This window comes from Panulirus ornatus, chromosome 3 (genome assembly GCF_036320965.1).
Source record: "Panulirus ornatus isolate Po-2019 chromosome 3, ASM3632096v1, whole genome shotgun sequence".
NCBI classification, from domain to species: Eukaryota; Metazoa; Arthropoda; class Malacostraca; order Decapoda; family Palinuridae; genus Panulirus; species Panulirus ornatus.
Window position 1 is genome coordinate 29,839,892 of NC_092226.1, and position 21,067 is coordinate 29,860,958.

General features: G+C 40.9%; 1 protein-coding gene across 11 annotated transcripts in view; it reads right to left on the minus strand.

The window, feature by feature from the left end:
- Window positions 1-21,067, minus strand: part of LOC139761795 (uncharacterized) — a 256,120-nt gene that overhangs the window by 50,335 nt on the left and 184,718 nt on the right. For 7 of the 11 annotated variants that reach the window (XR_011715620.1, XR_011715622.1, XR_011715621.1 and 4 more), the window contains one exon: window positions 14,575-15,094. The exons of 3 other annotated variants lie outside the window; for them this stretch is intronic. The gene's annotated coding sequence lies outside the window, so the exon portion shown is untranslated. Of the gene's footprint in view, window positions 1-12,841; window positions 15,095-21,067 lie in introns of those variants that run through there. One more of the 11 variants, XM_071686264.1, reaches the window with a different exon arrangement.

The window sequence follows — 21,067 nt, forward strand, 5'->3', positions numbered from 1 at the left end:
ACTCCATCTCCTTCTCACATCACCACTACTTGTTATCACCTCCCCATTTGCGCCCTTCACTGAAGTTCCCATTTGCTCCCTTGTCTTATGCACTTTATTTACCTCCTTCCAGAACATCTTTTTATTCTCCCTAAAATTTAATGATACTCTCTCACCCCAACTCTCATTTGCCCTCTTTTTCACATCTTGCACCTTTCTCTTGACCTCCTGTCTCTTTCTTTTATACATCTCCCACTCAACTGCATTTTTTCCCTGCAAAAATCATCCAAATGCCTCTCTCTTCTCTTTCACTAATACTCTTACTTCTTCATCCCACCACTTACTACCCTTTCTAATCAACCCACCTCCCACTCTTCTCATGCCACAAGCATCTTTTGCACAATCCATCACTGATTCCCTAAATACATCCCATTCCTCCCCCACTCCCCTTACTTCCATTGTTCTCACCTTTTTCCATTCTGTACTCAGTCTCTCCTGGTACTTCCTCACACAAGTCTCCTTCCCAAGCTCACTTACTCTCACCACCCTCTTCACCCCAACATTCACTCTTCTTTTCTGAAAACCCATACACATCTTCACCTTAGCCTCCACAAGATAATGATCAGACATCCCTCCAGTTGCACCTCTCAGCACATTAACATCCAAAAGTCTCTCTTTCGCGCGCTTGTCAATTAACACGTAATCCAATAACGCTCTCTGGCTATCTCTCCTACTTACATACGTATACTTATGTATATCTCGCTTTTTAAATCAGGTATTCCCAATCACCAGTCCTTTTTCAGCACATAAATCTACAAGCTCTTCACCATTTCCATTTACAACACTGAACACCCCATGTATACCAATTATTCCCTCAACTGCCACATTACTCAACTTTGCATTCAAATTACCCATCACTATAACCCGGTCTCGTGCATCAAAACCACTAACACACTCATTCAGCTGCTCCCAAAACACTTGCCTCTCATGATCTTTCTTCTCATGCCCAGGTGCATAAGCACCAATAATCACCCATCTCTCTCCATCAACTTTCAGTTTTACCCATATCAATCGAGACTTTACTTTCTTACATTCTATCACATACTCCCACAACTCCTGTTTCAGGAGTACTGCTACTCCTTCCCTTGCTCTTGTCCTCTCACCAACCCCTGACTTTACTTCCCACGCATTCTTCGCGTGTCATAGAAGGCGACTAGAGGGGACGGGAGCGGGGGGGCATATATATATATATATATATATATATATATATATATATATATATATATATATATATATATATATATATATATTTTTTTTTTGCTTTGTCGCTGTCTCCCGCGTTTGCGAGGTAGCGCAAGGAAACAGACGAAAGAAATGGCCCAACCCACCCCCATACACATGTATATACATACGTCCACACACGCAAATATACATACCTACACAGCTTTCCATGGTTTACCCCAGACGCTTCACATGCCCTGATTCAATCCACTGACAGCACGTCAACCCCGGTATACCACATCGCTCCAATTCACTCTATTCCTTGCCCTCCTTTCACCCTCCTGCATGTTCAGGCCCCGATCACACAAAATCTTTTTCACTCCATCTTTCCACCTCCAATTTGGTCTCCCTCTTTTCCTCGTTCCCTCCACCTCCGACACATATATCCTCTTGGTCAATCTTTCCTCACTTATTCTCTCCATGTGCCCAAACCATTTCAAAACACCTTCTTCTGCTCTCTCAACCACGCTCTTTTTATTTCCACACATCTCTCTTACCCTTACGTTACTTACTCGATCAAACCACCTCCCACCACACATTGTCCTCAAACATCTCATTTCCAGCACATCCATCCTCCTGCGCACAACTCTATCCATAGCCCACGCCTCGCAACCATACAACATTGTTGGAACCACTATTCCTTCAAACATACCCATTTTTGCTTTCCGAGATAATGTTCTCGACTTCCACACATTCTTCAAGGCTCCCAGAATTTTCGCCCCCTCCCCCACCCTATGATCCACTTCCGCTTCCATGGTTCCATCCGCTGCCAGATCCACTCCCAGATATCTAAAACACTTCACTTCCTCCAGTTTTTCTCCATTCATATATATATATATACACACACACATTATATATATATATTTTTTTTTATTATTTTTTATTATACTTTGTCGCTGTCTCCCGCGTTTGCGAGGTAGCGCAAGGAAACAGACGAAAGAAATGGCCCAACCCCCCCCATACACATGTATATACATACGTCCACACACGCAAATATACATACCTACACAGCTTTCCATGGTTTACCCCAGACGCTTCACATGCCCTGCTTCAATCCACTGACAGCACGTCAACCCCGGTATACCACACCGCTCCAATTCACTCTATTCCTTGCCCTCCTTTCACCCTCCTGCATGTTCAGGCCCCGATCACACAAAATCTTTTTCACTCCATCTTTCCACCTCCAATTTGGTCTCCCTCTTCTCCTTGTTCCCTCTACCTCCGACACATATATCCTCTTGGTCAATCTTTCCTCACTCATCCTCTCCATGTGCCCAAACCACTTCAAAACACCCTCTTCTGCTCTCTCAACCACGCTCTTTTTATTTCCACACATCTCTCTTACCCTTACGTTACTCACTCGATCAAACCACCTCACACCACACATTGTCCTCAAACATCTCATTTCCAGCACATCCATCCTCCTGCGCACAACTCTATCCATAGCCCACGCCTCGCAACCATACAACATTGTTGGAACCAGGAACCACTATTCCTTCAAACATACCCATTTTTGCTTTCCGAGATAATGTTCTCGACTTCCACACATTCTTCAAGGCCCCCAGGATTTTCGCCCCCTCCCCCACCCTATGATCCACTTCCGCTTCCATGGTTCCATCCGCTGCCAGATCCACTCCCAGATATCTAAAACACTTCACTTCCTCCAGTTTTTCTCCATTTAAACTCACCTCCCAATTGACTTGACCAAATCAATTGACCAAACCACTCTTATATATATAAGAGTGGTTTGGGAATGTCTGGGGAGTAAAGTCAGGGGTTAGTGAGAGGACAAGAGCAAGGGAAGGAGTAGCAATACTCCTGAAACAGGAGTTGTGGGAGTATGTGATAGAGTGTAAGAAAGTAAATTCTCGATTAATATGGGTAAAACTGAAAGTTGATGGAGAGAGGTGGGTGATTATTGGTGCATATGCACCTGGGCATGAGAAGAAAGATCAAGAGAGGCAAGTGTTTTGGGAGCAGCTGAATGAGTGTGTTAGTGGTTTTGATGCACGAGACCGGGTTATAGTGATGGGTGATTTGAATGCAAAGGTGAGTAATGTGGCAGTTGAGGGAATAATTGGTATACATGGGATGTTCAGTGTTGTAAATGGAAATGGTGAAGAGCTTGTAGATTTATGTGCTGAAAAAGGACTGATGATTGGGAATACCTGGTTTAAAAAGCGAGATATACATAAGTATACTATGTAAGTAGGAGAGATGGCCAGAGAGCGTTATTGGATAACGTGTTAATTGACAGGCGTGCGAAAGAGAGACTTTTGGATGTTAATGTGCTGAGAGGTGCAACTGGAGGGATGTCTGATCATTATCTTGTGGAGGCTAAGGTGAAGATGTGTATGGGTTTTCAGAAAAGAAGAGTGAATGTTGGGGTGAAGAGGGTGGTGAGAGTAAGTGAGCTTGAGAAGGAGACCTGTGTGAGGAAGTACCAGGAGAGACTGAGTACAGAATGGAAAAAGGTGAGAACAATGGAAGTAAGGGGAGTGGGGGAGGAATGGGATGTATTTAGGGAATCAGTGATGGATTGCGCAAAAGATGCTTGTGGCATGAGAAGAGTGGGAGGTGGGTTGATTAGAAAGGGTAGTGAGTGGTGGGATGAAGAAGTAAGAGTATTAGTGAAAGAGATGAGAGAGGCATTTGGACGATTTTTGCAGAAAAAAAATGCAATTGAGTGGGAGATGTATAAAAGAAAGAGACAGGAGGTCAAGAGAAAGGTGCAAGAGGTGAAAAAAAGGGCAAATGAGAGTTGGGGTGAGAGAGTATCATTAGATTTTAGGGAGAATAAAAAGATGTTCTGGAAGGAGGTAAATAAAGTACGTAAGACAAGGGAGCAAATGGGAACTTCAGTGAAGGGCGCAAATGGGGAGGTGATAACAAGTAGTGGTGATGCGAGAAGGAGATGGAGTGAGTATTTTGAAGGTTTGTTGAATGTGTTTGATGATAGAGTGGCAGATATAAGGTGTTTTGGTCAAGGTGGTGTGCAAAGTGAGAGGGTTAGGGAAAATGATTTGGTAAACAGAGAAGAGGTAGTGAAAGCTTTGCGGAAGATGAAAGCCGGCAAGGCAGCAGGTTTGGATGGTATTGCAGTGGAATTGATTAAAAAAGGGGGTGACTGTATTGTTGACTGGTTGGTAAGGTTATTTAATGTATGTATGACTCATGGTGAGGTGCCTGAGGATTGGCGGAATGCGTGCATAGTGCCATTGTACAAAGGCAAGGGGGATAAGAGTGAGTGCTCAAATTACAGAGGTATAAGTTTGTTGAGTATTCCTGGTAAATTATATGGGAGGGTATTGATTGAGAGGGTGAAGGCATGTACAGAGCATCAGATTGGGGAAGAGCAGTGTGGTTTCAGAAGTGGTAGAGGATGTGTGAATCAGGTGTTTGCTTTGAAGAATGTATGTGAGAAGTACTTAGAAAAGCAAATGGATTTGTATGTAGCATTTATGGATCTGGAGAAGGCATATGATAGAGTTGATAGAGATGCTCTGTGGAAGGTATTAAGAATATATGGTGTGGGAGGAAAGTTGTTAAAAGCAGTGAAAAGTTTTTATCGAGGATGTAAGGCATGTGTACGTGTAGGAAGAGAGGAAAGTGATTGGTTCTCAGTGAATGTAGGTTTGCGGCAGGGGTGTGTGATGTCTCCATGGTTGTTTAATTTGTTTATGGATGGGGTTGTTAGGGAGGTAAATGCAAGAGTTTTGGAAAGAGGGGCAAGTATGAAGTCTGTTGGGGATGAGAGAGCTTGGGAAGTGAGTCAGTTGTTGTTCGCTGATGATACAGCGCTGGTGGCTGATTCATGTGAGAAACTGCAGAAGCTGGTGACTGAGTTTGGTAAAGTGTGTGGAAGAAGAAAGTTAAGAGTAAATGTGAATAAGAGCAAGGTTATTAGGTACAGTAGGGTTGAGGGTCAGTTCAGTTGGGAGGTGAGTTTGAATGGAGAAAAACTGGAGGAAGTGAAGTGTTTTAGATATCTGGGAGTGGATCTGGCAGCGGATGGAACCATGGAAGCGGAAGTGGATCATAGGGTGGGGGAGGGGGCGAAAATTCTGGGGGCCTTGAAGAATGTGTGGAAGTCGAGAACATTATCTCGGAAAGCAAAAATGGGTATGTTTGAAGGAATAGTGGCTCCAACAATGTTGTATGGTTGCGAGGCGTGGGCTATGGATAGAGTTGTGCGCAGGAGGATGGATGTGCTGGAAATGAGATGTTTGAGGACAATGTGTGGTGTGAGGTGGTTTGATCGAGTGAGTAACGTAAGGGTAAGAGAGATGTGTGGAAATAAAAAGAGCGTGGTTGAGAGAGCAGAAGAGGGTGTTTTGAAGTGGTTTGGGCACATGGAGAGGATGAGTGAGGAAAGATTGACCAAGAGGATATATGTGTCGGAGGTGGAGGGAGCAAGGAGAAGAGGGAGACCAAATTGGAGGTGGAAAGATGGAGTGAAAAAGATTTTGTGTGATCGGGGCCTGAACATGCAGGAGGGTGAAAGGAGGGCAAGGAATAGAGTAAATTGGAGCGATGTGGTATACCGGGGTTGACGTGCTGTCAGTGGATTGAATCAAGGCATGTGAAGCGTCTGGGGTAAACCATGGAAAGCTGTGTAGGTATGTATATTTGCGTGTGTGGACGTATGTATATACATGTGTATGGGGGGGGGCCATTTCTTTCGTCTGTTTCCTTGCGCTACCTCGCAAACGCGGGAGACAGCGACAAAGTATAAAAAAAAAAAATATATATATATATATATATATATATATATATATATATATATATATATATATATATATATATATATATATATATATATACATATATATAAATTTACTTGATTACCGTTTCCCGTGCTAGCGCCAGGAAAAGACAAAGAAAAAGGCTATGATACAGGACGAACAGAGGAGGATGAATAAGAATGTGGTCACGCTCAAGAAATGTCATTAGCTTAAGATGTCTTTAGCATATGAATTGTTGGAGGTAGATGTCGCCTAGACATGACACGGAAGTTTCAGAGAGTGAGAATGGATGCATGGAGTAGAAGTAAGTTTATCAGAACAGTTTAAACTAAACGTATTGAGGTTACAGAAATTCTGCATAAACCATTTTATTATAAATGTAAGGGACTACATGAGTGTTTCCCCACAATATATATATATATATATATATATATATATATATATATATATATATATATATATATATATATATATATTATATATATTATCCCTGGGGATAGGGGAGAAAGAATACTTCCTACGTATTCCCTGCGTGTTGTAGAAGGCGACTAATAGGGGAGGGAGCGGGGGGCTGGAAATCCTCCCCTCTCGTTTTTTTTTTTAATTTTCCAAAAGAAGGAACAGAGAAGGGGGCCAGGTGAGGATATTCCGTCACAGGCCCAGTCCTCTGTCTTAACGCTAGCCTTGCAAACGCGGGAAATGGCGAAGAGTTTGAAAGAAAAAAAAAAAAATCATTATCTTGTGGAGGCTAAGGTGAAGATTTGTATGGGTTTTCAGAAAAGAAGAGTGAATGTTGGGGTGAAGAGGGTGGTGAGAGTAAGTGAGCTTGGGAAGGAGACTTGTGTGAGGAAGTACCAGGAGAGACTGAGTACAGAATGGAAAAAGGTGAGAACAATGGAAGTAAGGGGAGTGGGGGAGGAATGGGATGTATTTAGGGAATCAGTGATGGATTGCGCAAAAGATGCTTGTGGCATGAGAAGAGTGGGAGGTGGGTTGATTAGAAAGGGTAGTGAGTGGTGGGATGAAGAAGTAAGAGTATTAGTGAAAGAGAAGAGAGAGGCATTTGGACGATTTTTGCAGGGAAAAAATGCAACTGAGTGGGAGATGTATAAAAGAAAGAGACAGGAGGTCAAGAGAAAGGTGCAAGAGGTGAAAAAAAGGGCAAATGAGAGTTGGGGTGATAGAGTATCATTAAATTTTAGGGAGAATAAAAAGATGTTCTGGAAGGAGGTAAATAAAGTGCGTAAGACAAGGGAGCAAATGGGAACTTCAGTGAAGGGCGCAAATGGGGAGGTGATAACAAGTAGTGGTGATGTGAGAAGGAGATGGAGTGAGTATTTTGAAGGTTTGTTGAATGTGTTTGATGATAGAGTGGCAGATATAGGGTGTTTTGGTCGAGGTGGTGTGCAAAGTGAGAGGGTTAGGGAAAATGATTTGGTAAACAGAGAAGAGGTAGTAAAAGCTTTGCGGAAGATGAAAGCCGGCAAGGCAGCAGGTTTGGATGGTATTGCAGTGGAATTTATTAAAAAAGGGGGTGACTGTATTGTTGACTGGTTGGTAAGGTTATTTAATGTATGTATGACTCATGGTGAGGTGCCTGAGGATTGGCGGAATGCGTGCATAGTGCCATTGTACAAAGGCAAAGGGGATAAGAGCGAGTGCTCAAATTACAGAGGTATAAGTTTGTTGAGTATTCCTGGTAAATTATATGGGAGGGTATTGATTGAGAGGGTAAAGGCATGTACAGAGCATCAGATTGGGGAAGAGCAGTGTGGTTTCAGAAGTGGTAGAGGATGTGTGGATCAGGTGTTTGCTTTGAAGAATGTATGTGAGAAATACTTAGAAAAGCAAATGGATTTGTATGTAGCATTTATGGATCTGGAGAAGGGCATATGATAGAGTTGATAGAGATGCTCTGTGGAATGTATTAAGAATATATGGTGTGGGAGGAAAGTTGTTAGAAGCAGTGAAAAGTTTTTATCGAGGATGTAAGGCATGTGTACATGTTGGAAGAAAGGAAAGTGATTGGTTCTCAGTGAATGTAGGTTTGCGGCAGGAGTGTGTGATGTCTCCATGGTTGTTTAATTTGTTTATGGATGGGGTTGTTTGGGAGGTGAATGCAAGAGTTTTGGAAAGAGGGGCAAGTATGAAGTCTGTTGGGGATGAGAGAACTTGGGAAGCGAGTCAGTTGTTGTTTGCTGATGATACAGCGCTTGTGGTTGATTCATGTGAGAAACTGCAGAAGCTGGTGACTGAGTTTGGTAAAGTGTGTGTAAGAAGAAAGTTAAGAGTAAATGTGAATAAGAGCAATGTTATTAGGTGCAGTAGGGTTGAGGGTCAAGTCAATTGGGAGGTAAGTTTGAATGGAGAAAAACTGGAGGAAGTAAAGTGTTTTAGATATCTGGGAGTGGATTTGGCAGCGGATGGAACCATGGAAGTGGAAGTGAATCATTGGGTGGGGGAGGGGGCGAAAATTCTGGGAGCCTTGAAGAATGTTTGGAAGTTGAGAACATTATCTCGGAAAGCAAAAATGGGTATGTTTGAAGGAATAGTAGTTCCAACAGTGTTGTATGGTTGCGAGGCATGGGCTATGGATAGAGCTGTGTGCAGGAGGGTGGATGTGCTGGAAATGAGATGTTTGAGGACAATATGTGGTGTGAGGTGGTTTGATCAAGTAAGTAATGTAAGGGTGAGAGAGATGTGTGGAAATAAAAAGAGTGTGGTTGAGAGAGCAGAAGAGGGTGTTTTGAAATGGTTTGGTCACATAAAGAGAATGAGTGAGGAAAGATTGACAAAGAGGACATATGTGTCAGAGGTGGAGGGAACAAGAAGTGGGAGACCAAATTGGAGGTGGAAAGATGGAGTGAAAAAGATTTTGAGTGATCAGGGCCTGAACATGCAGGAGGGTGAAAGGCATGCAAGGAATAGAGTGAATTGGAACGATGTGGTATACTGGGGTCGACGTGCTGTCAATGGATTGAACCAGGGCATGTGAAGCGTCTGGGGTAAACCATGCAAAGTTTTGTAGGGCCTGGATGTGGAAAGGAAGCTGTGGTTTCGGTGCATTACACATGACAGCTAGAGACCGAGTGTGAACGAATGTGGCCTTAGCTGCCTTTTCCTAGCACTACCTTGTGCACATGCAGGGGGAGGGGGTTGTCATTTCATGTGTGGCTGGGTGGCGATGGGAATGAATAAGGGCAGACAGTATGAATTATATACATGTGTATATATGTATACGTCTGTGTGTGCTGTGTGTGTATATATATGTATATGTTGAGATGTACAGGTATGTTATGTGCATGTCTGGACATGTATGTATATACATGTGTATGTCGGTGGGTTTGGCCATTCTTTCGTTTGTTCCCTTGCTCCACCTCGCTAACACAGGAGACAGCGACAAAGTATAATAAAGATAAACATATACAATTATCCCTGGGGATAGGGGAGAAAGAATACTTCCTATGCATTCCCTACGTTTCGTAGAAGGCGACTAAAGGGGACGGGAGCGGGGGCTAAAAACCCTCCCCTCCTTGCATTTTTAACTGTCTAAAAGGGGTAACAGGAGTCACGCGGGGAGTGCTCATCCTCCTCAAAGGCTCAGATTGGGGTGTTTAATATGTGTGTGGATGTAACCAAGATGAGAAAAAAGGAGAGATAGGTAGTATGTTTGAGGAAAGAACCCTGGATGTTTTGGCTCTGAGTGAAACGAAGCTCAAGGATAAAGGGGAAGAGTGGTTTTGGAATCTTTTGAGGGTAGTCAGGGGTTGGTGAGAGGACAAGAGCAAAGAAAGGAGTAGCACTACTCCTGAAACAGGAGTTTTGGGAGTATGTGATAGAGTGTAAGAAAGTAAATTATATATGGGTAAAACTGAAAGTGGATGGAGAGAGATGGGTGATTATTGAAGCTTATGTAGCTGGTCATGAGAAGAAAGATCACGAGGCAAGTGTTTTGGGAGCAGCTGAGTGAGTCTGTTAGCAGTTTTGATGCACGAGACTGGGTTATATAGAGTTGGGGGAATAATTGGTGTACATGGAGTGTTCAGTGTTGTAAATGGAAATGGTGAAGAGCTTGTAGATTTGTGTACTGCAAAAAGGACTGGTGACTGGGAATACCTGGTTTAAAAAGAGAGAGATACATAAGCACATGTATGTAAGTAGGAGAGATGGCCAGAGAGCGTTATTGGATTGTGTGTTAATTGATAGGCGTGTGAAAGAGAGACTCTTGGATGTTAATGTGCTGAGACGTGCAACTGGAGGGATGTCTGATCATTAACTTGTGGAGGCTAAGGTGAGGATTTGTAGAGGTTTTCAGAAAAGAAGAGAGAATGTTGGGGTGAAGAGAGAGGTGAGAGTAAGTGAGCTTGGGAAGGAGACTTGTGTAAGGAAGTACCAGGAGAGACCGAGTGCAGAATGGAAAAAGGTGAGAGCAAAGGACGTAGGGGGAGTGGGGGAGGAATGGGATGTATTTAGGGAAGCAATGTTGGCTTGCGCAAAAGATGATTGTGGTATGAGATATGTGGAAGGTGGGCAGATTCGAAAGGGTGGGATGAAGAAGTAAGATTATTAGTGAAAGAGAAGAAAGAGGCATTTGGACAATTTTTGCAGGGAAATAGTGCAAATGACTGGTAGATGTATAAAAGAAAGAGGCAGGAGGTCAAGAGAAAGGTGCAAGAGGTGAAAAGGGGGGCAAATGAGAGTTGGGGTGAGAGAGTATCATTAAATTTTTGGGAGAATAAAAAGATGTTTTGGAAGGAGATAAATAAAGTAAATAAAGCAAAGTAAAGCAAGACAAGAGAACAAATGGGAACATTGGTGAAGGGGGCTAATGGGGAGGTAATAACAAGTAGTGGTGATGTGAGAGGACGGAGCGAGCATCTTGAAGATTTGTTGAATGTGTTTGATGATAGAGTGGCAGATATAGGGCTTTGGTCAAGGTGGTGTGCGAAGTGAGAGGGTTAAGGAGAATGATTTGGTAAACAGAGAAGAGGTAGTGAAAGCTTTGCAGAAGATGAAAGTGGGCAAGGCGGCGGGTTTGGATGGTATTGCAGTGGAATTTATAAAAAAGGGGGTGACTGTTGTTGTTGACTGGCTGGTGAGGATATTCAGTGTATGAATAGCTCATGGTGAAGTGCCTGAGCTTTGTACAAAGGCAAAGGGGATAAAGCTGAGTATTCAAATTACCGAGGTATAAGTTTGTTGCGTATTCCTGGGAAATCATATGGGAGGGTATTGAGTGAGAGGGTGAAGGCATGTACAGAGCATCAGATTGGGAAAGAGCAGTGTGGTTTCAGAAGTGGCAAAGGATGTTTGGATCAGGTGTTTGCTTTGAAGAATGTATGTGAGAAATACTTAAGAAAGACAAATGGATTTGTATGTAGCACTTATGGATCTGGAGAAAGCATATGATAAGAGTTGATAGAGTAGCTATGTGGAAAGTATTAAGAATATATGGTGTGAGAGGCAAGTTGCTAGAAGCAGTGATAAGTTTTTATCGAGGCTGTAAGGCATGTGTACGAGTAGGAAGAGAGGAAAGTGATTGGTTCCCAGTGAATGTCAGTTTGCAGCAGGAGTGCATGAAGTCTCCATGGTTGTTCAATTTGTTTATGGATGGGGTTTTTAGGGAGGTGAATGGAAGACAGTGATCAGACATCCCTCCAGCTGCCCCTCTCAGCACATTAACATCCAAAAATCTCTCTTTTACATGCCTATCAATTAACACATAATCCAATAATGCCCTCTGGCCATCTCTCCAACTCAAATATGTATACTTATGTATATCTCTCATTTTAAACCAAGTATTCCCAATTAACAGTCCTTTTTCAGCAAAGAAATCCACAAGCTCTTCACCATTTCCATTTACAACACTGAAAACCCCATCTACACAAACTATACCCTTAACTGCCACATTACTCACCTTTGCATTCAAATTACCCATCACTATAACCAGGTCTCATGCAACAAAGCAGCAAACACACTCACTTTGCTGTTCCCAAAACACTTGCCTCTCATGATCTTTCTTCTCATGCCCAGGTGCATAGGCACCTGGGCATGAGAAGGCACCAATGATCATCCATCTCTCTCCATACAATTTCAGTTTTACCCATATTAATCTAGAGTTTACTGTCTTACACTCTATCACATATTCCCACAACTCCTGCTTCAGGAAGAGTGCTAATCCTTCCTTTGCTCTTGTCCTCTCACTAACCCCTGACTTTACTCCCAAGACATTCCCAAACCACTCATCCCATTTACCCTTGAGCTTTGTTTCACTGAGAGGCAAAACATCCACGTTCCTCTCCTTAAACATACTACTTATCTCTCCACACACATTCAGACACCCCAATATGAGCCTTTGAGGAGGATGAGCACTCCCCGCATGACTCCTGTTTCCCCTTTTAGAAATCTAAATACATGGAGATGGGTTTCCAGCCCCCCTGCTCCCGCCCCCTTTTAGTCGCCTTTTACGACACATGGGGAACATGTGGGAAGTATTCTTTCTACCCTATCCCCAGGGAGGGGAGGTATCTCAGGTCATCACAGCAGTATAGTTCCACATTGAAAATAACTCATGGAAATGGCTACTTAAATGCTTTAATAGTTCACTTTGATTAAGGAAATACCTGTGAAGCATGACTTGGAGCATTATATCTTCATGATCAATTCTAAATGAGGTAACAGTAGGAAATTCAGAAAAATATGGTTAAATTTTGTGAAACTAGATAATGTGCTCGTAATTAATCAAGAAAACCTACAAAAACTTAACCTAGCCTTAATTGCAGTCAAGATCTACCTTAATTTTCATTAATCAATGTGGTTGAAATATACCAGTCAACCTCATGAAAAAGTATATTTTACATGCCACAGCATATAAACAAGCAAACGCAACAAAATCCTCAGCGAGACAAATAAATTGTAGATACATTTCTACTATTGTTTTACATACTAGATGAGGTTACATGAGATTTTATACATTGACATTTTACATAACAGTTTTTAGTTTTACATTAATCAACTCCACATTTGTCCTGATGTACACAGGTACTTCTGTAATCACAAAGACCTATATAAAGCACTTAGAAGATAAGTAGTTATATCTCACAGCTGGTTTGATGCAGATTCAAATACCAAATTCCTGTTTTTACTTTTAATCAAACCCACATTTTCCCTGATATTCCATTACCAATTTATTTAATGTTTTCAATAAAATATATAAAGCTAAATCAATCTCAGCAATTTGTAATTGTTTTTCATATTCTCTAAACACTGCATTACAAAATCATTCAATATTCAAAGCTAGTAACAATGTCAAAATAGTAATCACTTAAGAGATTCATTAAAAAGAATTACTTCGTTAAGTGTGAAATGCAGAGTGAAAAAAAAACTATTCTTGACTACATACTTTATAAGTAGCTGGATGCAGCAAATAACAATAGGATTAGTACATTTTGAGTGTAATGATATAAACTAAGGTAAACCTCAGCCCCATAATGAAGCTAGGTGAGGGCCTTATATGTTCTCAGTCTTTAAAAGTGTTTTACCTACATTTATATTAACAACCCTATATTTTCCTTTATCTTCATGCTTCCCCACTATCAATTCATAAGACAAAACAAATTAATGTAGTCATGGCATCATGGTCTCCAAGCATCTATTTCCATTTAGCGCATTAACACTACATATGAAAGTCTATTCTTTTCCACAATCATACCTATGTATAAGCCTGGGTAACATCACTTTTGTTATACATCACAAAACTCTGGATAATGGGAGATTTTTTTTCCCAACTTCCTACATTTTCTCACCTTGGTCAAGTTTTGCTGAAGGGTAATTTAATTAACCTAACACTTTTCTAACCAAATAACAGTTCTGTACACTTTAAAAGCCTGAATTTGAGATTGTGGGCATAACCCATTCTCCCATAACTTATTTCTCACTTCAGGTAGAGTACAATGTACTGATCAATTTTTGAAAAAACAAAAATATAATAGTTACATGAGTAAATATCTACCTACTTTACTTCACTAATCACGAACCAATCATTATTTTCATAACACTTCAATAACTTGTGACATCTTTAATATATATAAAGAAATTTTGATAGCATTACAATTAAACGACCAAAATTGTACTTTCATACTTTTTCTTATCGCTTAAATATGTTTAATTATCTTAACAAGAATTACATGTCCACTACCACTATCATTCAATAAACAATGCAACAGGTGGTTCAGCCCAACATTTTTAGGTCACATCTCGTTTCCTCTCCTGCATTTTCGGTAATCCCCTTATAACGAATATGATTCTTAGTCCACTCGTGTTACAGTTATGAAAAGCAAGCACCCTAGTCTCAGTCCATCACGAAATATACCATGAGATAGTAATTATTTACATCATCTTAATTCATTCACTAACAGTAAACAGACCATCACATTCAAAACAAACATTTACAAAGTCTTTTCCAACTCAAATCTTGCATAACTTTCTCACTCTTATCACATCAAATCCACAAGCAATGGTATCTAAATCAAAATTATAGTTTGACAACAAAAGAAAATCCATGACATACCTATTTTAACCCTTAATCTCTGCTCTAGCCTGACCTGGCCAGGCGAGACAGCCATCTTGCTCCATCACACACTAAGAGACTTACAAACGCAGTGTACCAACCCTTCCGACAACCCCACAACTTTCTTCAATGGTTGTTACGTTCCTTTGATTCAATCCCAAATGAGAGAACAATTCGCGTTCACGAATGCAACATCTTTCTCGTGCAACTACAACATCAGCGAGGGGCATTAACTTGATAACTGTTATTAAATTGAAGATGCCATGATCCCGCGAACATTATGTACATTGACCAAAGTTTGTTGGAGTGTGGTGAGGAAGGTGAGGTTGATGACACACACACCACCTCCACCAATCACTACTATACTACTCAGAGAAAATGGGAAATTCATTCACAAATAGGAGCAGCTGACTCCACCATCGACTGGTGTGTGTGTGTGTGTGTGTGTGTGCACACCTGAGAACGCACATACTCTCAATTCTTTGACTCGAGCAGAACCCATCTATTCTATCACCTCAACCTGGAAAGAATATTTCAGTTGTAATATAACTATAGCATTGAAATCCAAGTATAATGGAAAATTACAATACTATAATTTCCCCGTGTTTGATTACATAAACGAATATGTGATACAGTATACGTAATTGGGTATGAATCTTTCATAATATTACGTAGTAATCTTATGTTCAGAGAAAATGAATGAATGATATAGATAACAGCATAACTGTATCCCAGATAACACTGATAACAGTGGTTACGACAGTTTTCATTGTCCGATGACTAGAAATTGGTGTTTGTGTGTGTGCGTGTATATATATACATATATATATATATATATATATATATATATATATATATATATATATATATATATATATATATAATGAGGAAATCACACTTCAATAGGAGTTCAAATAATGCAATTTTCATGAAACTGCAGTTCACTACATGTTTCAGGAAAGATATCCATAACATCAGGTAACAGCAATTCATAAAGTTTCAGGGACACAAATTCTGCTCTGGCTTGGCGGTAAGGCGTACAAGTCTGTGTAACTAGTTGAAATATTGTGAATCATTTACACCTAATGCAGGGGATTTCTAAAGTAAAACTAAGTTTCAATAAACTATCTGAACACCTCTTGATATGAAATTGTTATACAATCAATATATATTTTTCTTTCTTTCATACTATTCGCCACTTCCGCGTCAGCGATGTAGCATTTAGAACAGAGGACTGGGCTTCTGAGGAAACATCCTCACCCGGCCCCCTTCTCTGTTCCTTCCATAAAAAAAAAAAAAAAAGAGAGGATTTCCAGCCCCCCGCTCCCTTCCCTTTTAGTCGCCTTCTACGACACGCAGGGAATACGTGGGAAGTATTCTTTCTCCCCTATCCCCAGGTATAATCAATATATATTTAATAATCAATCAATCTATATATATATATATATATATATATATATATATATATATATATATATATATATATATATATGAGTCCATGGGGAAAATGAAACATGATAAGTCCCCAAGAGCACTTTCGTGTAATAATCATCATCAGGGGAGACACAAGAGAGAAATATAAGTCAGTTGACATACATCGAAGTGACGAAGCTAGGACGCCATTTGGTTTACCAAATATATTTGGTTTATATTTGGTTTACCAAATGGCGTCCTAGCTTAGTCTCTTCGATGTATATCAACTGACTTATATTTCTCTCTTGCGTCTCCCCTGATGTGATTATTACACGAAAGTGCACTTGGGAACTTATCGTGTTTCATTTACCCCGTGGACTCAGGCCTATCTTGATCACGCGCAAAATTGTGATCCCTTCCAACATATATATATATATATATATATATATATATATATATATATATATATATATATATATATATATATATATATATCGGTATAAATTTCAGAGTCCATGTATTACCGATCTACAGGCTTCTGTGGCCCAAGGCTGCACTGCTTCCAGTAGCAGGGAAAGAAAGGCTCCTTTACGAAGAGAAATTCTTTGACGTGACTATACTCCCAATAATACAGCCTTACCATAGGTGACTTTTCACACGCGGCACACCCTCGAAAGTTCCGTGTCTGGTAAGACATATTTTTCTTTCGCATTTCCCTTCGTTTGCGAGGTAGCGCCAGGAACAGACGAATAAAGGCTTCATAGGTTCACATCCATTCTGCAACTGTCATGTGTAATGCACCGAAACAATAGCTCTCTATCCATAACCAAGCCTCAAAGGTCTTTACGTCGTTTCTCTCTGCTGCCTTATATGGCCAGGTTCAGTCCATGGACAGTACGTCACCCCTGTATACCACAAGGCTCCATGCATACGCCTTTCTCCCTCCATGTTTAGACCCCAAGCACTCTAAATCTTTTTCACTCCATTCTTCCGTATCTACTTTGATCTTACCCCCTCTTTTCATAACCTTCATTTCTTTCACATATCCCCCTTTGCAACATATCTTCATTCATCTGCTCCATATGTCCAAACCATTTCAACACCATCTTCAGCTCTGTCCACCTCTCTTATTATCACACCTGTCTCGGACCCTATCATTACTTACTCGATCAACCCTCCTCACACACATATTGTCTTCAGATAAGATTTATAGATGTACATATTTCATTTTCTCCACATCAGCCTGGATTGGATTCTAGAATTTAAGCTTATAAGCCAAGCACAGGAGCATCTAAGGCTATTCAGCACTCATAATACAGTTTAGAATTTCTTAGAAATTCATTTTAACTCAATTGACCAATTCCAGTTTTGATAGACCAAGAAGGGAAGAACAAAAAGTATAGGAGAGAAAATAGCCGACATGTGTTGGTGTGAGAGCTCCAGCTTGACCTTTGCAGCATGGTTAAACCCACGTACCAGGGAAAGGAAAATCTCCGCTGTCATAGCTCAAGCCATCACTGTTCCACACAAACCCCACCACCGCGTTAAGGTCCATGTAGATAGGATGGGGAGAACATCAGCCTGGAACTCACTTCCCTACGGTCTTTCATACTTTCCCACAACTCCTGTTTTATCAGTAGTGCTACTCCTTCCTTGGCTCTCGCCGCCACCCTAACCCCGACTTTACCCCCTTTGACATATCCAAGTCATTTTTCCCCTTTTTTCTCCTCTTGGCTATATTCACACACATTCAAACACCCCGGCCTGAGCGTCCGTTGAAGGTGAGCACTCCCAGCTTGGCTCCTTCTGTTCCAACGTTTAGAAACTGAAATACGAGGGGTTGAGGTAGCATTTCAACCCCACTCCTGCCCCTCTTAATCGCCTCCGACGTGCAAGAGGGACGTGGGTAGAATTCTTTCCCCCATATCCCCAGGAATATGGGAGGTGTCTTTTAAAGATGCCGCAAAGTGGAAATACTGAAATAATCCCGGCAACTGAAGTGCCAAATATGATACTACACTGCTGTTAAGTCTGGGCATTTAATAGTTGTTAGTTATCTAACTTTAGTCTGTGCCAACCTTCCATCTTGTACATATGTTGAAACCTTCACTAAATCTTCATAGTTGTATCCAAATTTTGTCTTCGGTATATATATATATATGGTTTCAGAAGTGGTAGAGGATGTGTGGATCAGGTGTTTGCTTTGAAGAATGTATGTGAGAAATACTTAGAAAAGCAAATGGATTTGTATGTAGCATTTATGGATCTGGAGAAGGCATATGATAGAGTTGATAGAGATGCTCTGTGGAAGGTATTAAGAATATATGCTGTGGGAGGCAAGTTGTTAGAAGCAGTGAAAAGTTTTTATCGAGGATGTAAGGCATGTGTACGTGTAGGAAGAGAGGAAAGTGATTGGTTCTCAGTGAATGTAGGTTTGCGGCAGGGGTGTGTGATGTCTCCATGGTTGTTTAATTTGTTTATGGATGGGGTTGTTAGGGAGGTGAATGCAAGAGTTTTGGAAAGAGGGGCAAGTATGAAGTCTGTTGTAGATGAATGAGCTTGGGAAGTGAGTCAGTTGTTCGCTGATGATACAGCGCTGGTGGCTGATTCATGTAAGAAACTGCAGAAGCTGGTGACTGAGTTTGGTAAAGTGTGTGAAAGAAGAAAGTTAAGAGTAAATGTGAATAAGAGCAAGGTTATTAGGTACAGTAGGGTTGAGGGTCAAGTCAGCTGGGAGGCAAGTTTGAATGGAGAAAAACTGGAGGAAGTAAAGTGTTTTAGATATCTGGGAGTGGATCTGGCAGCGGATGGAACCATAGAAGCGGAAGTGAATCATACGTGGGGGAGGGGGCGAAAATCCTGGGAGCCTTGAAGAATGTGTGGAAGTCGAGAACATTATCCCGGAAAGCAAAAATGGGTATGTTTGAAGGAATAGTGGTTCCAACAATGTTGTATGGTTGCGAGGCGTGGGCTATGGATAGAGTTGTGCGCAGGAGGGTTGATGTGCTGGAAATGAGATGTTTGAGGACAATGTGTGGTGTGAGGTGGTTTGATCGAGTAAGTAATGTAAGGGTAAGAGAGATGTGTGGAAATAAAAAGAGCGTGGTTGAGAGAGCAGAAGAGGGTGTTTTGAAATGGTTTGGGCACATGGAGAGAATGAGTGAGGAAAGATTGACCAAGAGGATATATGTGTCGGAGGTGGAGGGAACGAGAAGTGGGAGACCAAATTGGAGGTGGAAAGATGGAGTGAAAAAGATTTTGTGTGATCGGGGCCTGAACATGCAGGAGGGTGAAAGGAGGGCAAGGAATAGAGTAAATTGGATCGATGTGGTATACCGGGGTTGACGTGCTGTCAGTGGATTGAATCAGGGCATACGAAGCGTCTGGGGTAAACCATGGAAGGTTTTGCGTTGCCTGGATGTGGAAAGGGAGCTGTGGTTTCGGGCATTATTGCATGACAGCTAGAGACTGAGTGTGAACGAATGGGGCCTTTGTTGTCTTTTCCTAGTGCTACCTCGCACACATGAGGGAGGAGGGGGATGGTATTTTCCATGTGTGGCGAGGTGGCGATGGGAATGAATAAAGGCAGACTGTGTGAACTGTGTGCATGGGTATATATGTATGTGTCTGTGTGTGTATATATATGTGTACATTGAGATGTATAGGTATGTATATTTGCGTGTGTGGACGTGTATGTATATACATTGTGTATGGGGGTGGGTTGGCCCATTTCTTTCGTCTGTTTCCTTGCGCTACCTCGCAAACGCGGGAGACAGCGACAAAAAAAAATATCATATATATATATATATATATATATATATATATATATATAACAATGACGTATGCATAGAATGTGCCACTCATCTTACATGGAATCCACGCTGGAAATATTATGAAGCTTCCTTGATATTTACTAAGGTTGTGGCCACGACATCAATTTCCAAACATAAGCTCTGTGGTAACCCTGTCCAAAATAGTCGTTAGTTTACTCTTGAAAGTATTTATTGGAATCCATTGATCTCAACGTTATCGCTTACGGAAAGTCAATTGCCAAATTCTTCTTTATTAAAAACAATGCAAAATTCTTGTTTATCAAAAACCAAGTTTTCGTACAAGATAATTTTTTTATCACCCATTTTCTAGCTCATCGAGGTATATGTATTTATTAGCCTTAAAAATCATTGTAATCCGTTGAGTATCCCTCTACCTTTTATTTTACAGAGGTATAAGAGAAGGAACTCTGCTATATTTCCTCGACAGAGCTGCCCGGGGGAAAATGAGATGTATTAAGTGAATTCAGAAACATCTCAAAACGAACGAAGGCGTACAACTTGAATGAAAATTACAAAATTGTGACGATAGTCGACGTTAAGCAAACAAGCATATTACTTATTGTCTATTGGATAACAAGTGACACCATAAAGGGCTACGTGAAGAACTGTTAACGAATATTACACTATCAATTCATAGCAACTTTAGGTATAGCGCACGACAGATTGTTTGCGAAATGATTAATGTCGTCTTGCTACGAGTTAACTCTGAAACCCCATGCCAAGTTGATAGATACTAGAGAACTCATGACATCACGTTACTGTTCTCACGTTGCAATTAGACAGTGCTATTTAAAACGTGTGCTTCATGAAGGTTATGTTCAAATGCAGTGTAACCTTAAAACATGGCAATTCCTTCACAGGAGACTTGAGTACTCACAAAAATTTATTTCTAGTACTCTCAGGGTTTTCATGCAAAGTGCGTATCGGTGAATTTAGCCTGTCACGGTTTTGAGACACAAACGTGTCTATCAAGTACTATATGCTTTTTTTTTTTTTTTTTTTTTTTTTAAGGCGTCAATCGTGTCACAGGTGTCTAGGTGTTCTCATACGCCTGGCATATCTATCCAACTTCATCTCCGTCGAACCAGAGCATTGGTGCCCTGTTCATGTGTCTGTTTATACAAAATTCATATCCAGCGCATTTCATGAATGTTATGTCAACGTTACGATAGGAAAATATTTACATACCATTAAATGATAGGACAAAGGCCAAGATCTATATCAGGTGCAGGGTCAGCTCTAGCGTT